Source organism: Oncorhynchus masou, chromosome 6 (assembly GCF_036934945.1).
Source record: "Oncorhynchus masou masou isolate Uvic2021 chromosome 6, UVic_Omas_1.1, whole genome shotgun sequence".
NCBI lineage: Eukaryota > Metazoa > Chordata > Actinopteri > Salmoniformes > Salmonidae > Oncorhynchus > Oncorhynchus masou.
Window position 1 is genome coordinate 3,280,239 of NC_088217.1, and position 4,771 is coordinate 3,285,009.

Genomic DNA, 4,771 nt, shown 5'->3' on the forward strand with positions numbered 1-4,771 from the left:
ATTAGTCACCACCTTTTAACCCTGTACCCTGTATTAGTCACCACCGTTTAACCCTGTACCCTGTACCCTGTATTAGTCACCACCATTTAACCCTGTACCCTGTACCCTGTATTAGTCACCACCTTTTAACCCTGTACCCTGTATTAGTCACCACCCTTTAACCCTGTACCCTGTACCCTGTATTAGTCACCACCGTTTAACCCTGTACCCTGTACCCTGTATTAGTCACCACCTTTTAACCCTGTACCCTGTATTAGTCAACACCTTTTAACCCTGTACCCTGTGCCCTGTATTAGTCACCACCTTTTAACCCTGTACCCTGTATTAGTCAACACCTTTTAACCCTGTACCCTGGATTAGTCAACACCTTTTAACCCTGTACCCTGTACCCTGTATTAGTCACCACCTTTTAACCCTGTACCCTGTATTAGTCAACACCTTTTAACCCTGTACCCTGTACCCTGTATTAGTCACCACCTTTTAACCCTGTACCCTGTATTAGTCACCACCTTTTAACCCTGTACCCTGTATTAGTCACCACCTTTTAACCCTGTACCCTGTATTAGTCACCACCTTTTAACCCTGTACCCTGTACCCTGTATTAGTCAACACCTTTTAACCCTGTACCCTGTACCCTGTATTAGTCACCACCTTTTAACCCTGTACCCTGTATTAGTCAACACCTTTTAACCCTGTACCCTGTACCCTGTATTAGTCACCACCTTTTAACCCTGTACCCTGTATTAGTCACCACCTTTTAACCCTGTACCCTGTACCCTGTATTAGTCACCACCGTTTAACCCTGTACCCTGTACCCTGTATTAGTCACCACCTTTTAACCCTGTACCCTGTACCCTGTACCCTGTATTAGTCACCACCTTTTAACCCTGTACCCTGTATTAGTCACCACCTTTTAACCCTGTACCCTGTATTAGTCACCACCTTTTAACCCTGTACCCTGTATTAGTCAACACCTTTTAACCCTGTACCCTGGATTAGTCAACACCTTTTAACCCTGTACCCTGTATTAGTCAACACCTTTTAACCCTGTACCCTGGATTAGTCACCACCTTTTAACCCTGTACCCTGTATTAGTCAACACCTTTTAACCCTGTACCCTGTACCCTGGATTAGTCAACACCTTTTAACCCTGTACCCTGGATTAGTCAACACCTTTTAACCCTGTACCCTGGATTAGTCACCACCTTTTAACCCTGTACCCTGTATTAGTCAACACCTTTTAACCCTGTACCCTGTATTAGTCAACACCTTTTAACCCTGTACCCTGTATTAGTCACCACCTTTTAACTCTGTACCCTGTATTAGTCACCACCTTTTAACCCTGTACCCTGGATTAGTCATCACCTTTTAACCCTGTACCCTGTACCCTGTATTCGTCAACACCTTTTAACCCTGTACCCTGTACCCTGTACCCTGTATTAGTCAACACCTTTTAACCCTGTACCCTGTATCCTGTATTAGTCAACACCTTATAACCCTGTACCCTGTATTAGTCAACACCTTATAACCCTGTACCCTGTACCCTGTATTAGTCAACACCTTTTAACCCTGTACCCTGTATCCTGTATTAGTCAACACCTTATAACCCTGTACCCTGTATTAGTCAACACCTTATAACCCTGTACCCTGTATTAGTCAACACCTTTTAACCCTGTACCCTGTATTAGTCAACACCTTTTAACCCTGTACCCTGTATTAGTCAACACCTTTTAACCCTGTACCCTGTACCCTGTATTAGTCAACACCTTTTAACCCTGTACCCTGTACCCTGTATTAGTCAACACCTTTTAACCCTGTACCCTGTATTAGTCACCACCTTTTAACCCTGTACCCTGTATTAGTCACCACCTTTTAACCCTGTACCCTGTATCCTGTATTAGTCAACACCTTATAACCCTGTACCCTGTATTAGTCAACACCTTTTAACCCTGTACCCTGTATTAGTCAACACCTTTTAACCCTGTACCCTGTACCCTGTATTAGTCAACACCTTTTAACCCTGTACCCTGTACCCTGTATTAGTCAACACCTTTTAACCCTGTACCCTGTACCCTGTATTAGTCAACACCTTTTAACCCTGTACCCTGTATTAGTCACCACCTTTTAACCCTGTACCCTGTACCCTGGATTAGTCAACACCTTTTAACCCTGTACCCTGTATTAGTCAAGACCTTTTAACCCTGTACCCTGTACCCTGTATTAGTCAAGACCTTTTAACCCTGTACCCTGTATTAGTCACCACCTTTTAACCCTGTACCCTGGATTAGTCAACACCTTTTAACCCTGTACCCTGTATTAGTCAACACCTTTTAACCCTGTACCCTGTATTAGTCAACACCTTTTAACCCTGTACCCTGTACCCTGTATTAGTCAACACCTTTTAACCCTGTACCCTGTACCCTGTATTAGTCACCACCTTTTAACCCTGTACCCTGTATTAGTCACCACCTTTTAACCCTGTACCCTGTATTAGTCAACACCTTTTAACCCTGTACCCTGTACCCTGTACCCTGTATTAGTCAACACCTTTTAACCCTGTACCCTGTATTAGTCAACACCTTTTAACCCTGTACCCTGTATTAGTCAACACCTTTTAACCCTGTACCCTGTACCCTATATTAGTCAACACCTTTTAACCCTGTACCCTGTATTAGTCAACACCTTTTAACCCTGTACCCTGTATTAGTCAACACCTTTTAACCCTGTACCCTGTACCCTATATTAGTCAACACCTTTTAACCCTGTACCCTGTACCCTGTTTATGACTCTCGTTGGAGATTTAAATGAGATGCAAGCAGAGTTGTCACAGGTCACGACATCCTAATCAGACACTCATAATGCACCTGTTTGTCTATCTTAGATAACCCTGTACACTATATGAGTCAACACCTTCTAATCTAACCCTATCCCTGCAGCCTAGATGAGTCAACGCCTTCTAATCTTCAGGTGATGCTCTCAGCTAGATAGCGTTCATGAATTGCCTGGTGGTTTAAGCAGAGCGTGAGTACTTGGTGGTTTAAGTTCCATTCTGACTGTCTGTTTCACTGCTGCCTTGATGCACGTTCAAAGATTAGCGTCACACAGCGGCACAGCTATTTCCTCTTAACATATCTCTGACTAGTTTCAGTGTGCTACAAGAATACACACACACACGTGTCTCTCTCTCTCTCTCTCTCTCTCTCTTTCTCTCTGCAGAAATGCATCAGCATCACCCTCGAATGAAAACCACAGGTAGAAGCGTATCAGTCAGACAAAATATGCAGACTAAGGTTTCGTTTCAACACGTTTTCCTTTCAATTGTCTCATTTTGTATATTCAAACAAAGTGAGGCCAGAATGGTTGTCGTTCCGGTAAAGGTGTGCTGCCTGCTGGTAAGTCTTCTATGTGGGTCATGTTTGAGGTTAGAGTGTGGACAGCATCTGCTCTTATGGTTAGGGTTAGTACATGGTGTCAAGCCTCAAGTCAGTAAGTGTTAGAAAAAGTGTGTATCTGAAGTAGTGAAATAATGTGCTGACTGAAATGGTCTTTACATTTTAATGTTTTAGCAGATTTCTAAAGAATCATATGTGTTTCAGAGTTCAAATCAAAAGTTTATTTGTCACGTTCGCTGAATACAACAGGTGTAGACCTTACAGTGAAATGCTTACTTACAGGCTCTAACCAACAGTGCAAAAAAGGTATTAGGTGAACAATCGGTAAGTAGAGAAATAAAACAACAGTAAAAAGACAGGCTATATACAGTAGAGAGGCTATATACAGTAGAGAGGCTATATACAGTAGAGAGGCTATATACAGTAGTGAGGCTGTACAAGTATTGAGGCTACATACAGACACCGGCTAGTCAGGCTAATTGAGGTAGCATGTACATGTAGATATGGTTAAAGATGACATTGCATATATGATGAACAGAGAGTAGCAGTAGCGTAAAAAGAGGGGTTGGAGGGTGTTGAGTTTGTACTGTATGCCTTTGGGAATCCAACACCCAAAGACATCTCATTAAAATGTTCTATTCTGCTATTTCAAGAGAAGAAGAAGACCCACAGGATGGAACATCAGATTGAGAAGAGGTCTTTATTGTGTCGTCGCTGCAGCATTACAACAGAATGTGAAACTCATCATCTACACTTAAAAGGCTTTTAAACATTTTAACGTTTAAAAGAAGAACTGAGTATTTTTTTTTCAACGGTTCCAAAGTAGAATATTTTATTTTAAAACTGCAGGGCAGAGAAAGTTTTTAAAAAATCATAAATAAATACAAAAACATTGTAGCTAAAAAAAAACAACAGTTGGTTAAAATCTCTTGAAAAATAGATTTTTTTAAATCTCAACTAGACTAACCTGGTTAAATGAAGGTTAAACAAAAATACACTCAACATCACAAATATTTAGGCACACCAACAGTACCCGTCAAAAGTTTGGACACACCTACTCATTCAAGGATTTTTCTTTATTTTTACTATTTTCTACATTGTAGAATAATAGTGAAGACATCAAAACTATGAAATAACACATACGGAATCATGTAGTAACCAAAAAACTGTTAAATAAATACAAATATATTTTACATTTGAAATTCTTCAAAGTAGCCATCCTTTGCCTTGATGACAGCTTTGCACACTCTGTGCTTTTCTCTTGGAAGCCCTCTAAGTTATTGTCAACGTTGTTGGAATGTGGTCGAAGTACCTGATTTGTGTTAAAAGTTACATTGTTTTTTGTGAATAGAATGTTGGGTGTTTTCAACAAAGGAAGC

General features: G+C 40.9%; 1 protein-coding gene across 1 annotated transcript in view; it reads right to left on the reverse strand.

Annotated features, from left to right (window-relative positions):
- Positions 1-3,596: 3,596 nt before the first annotated feature.
- Positions 3,597-4,771, reverse strand: part of il10 (interleukin 10) — a 10,464-nt gene continuing 9,289 nt past the window's right edge. Inside the window, exon 5 of the mRNA XM_064967392.1 lies at positions 3,597-4,771. This exon is cut by the window's right edge and continues 1,216 nt beyond it. The gene's annotated coding sequence lies outside the window, so the exon portion shown is untranslated.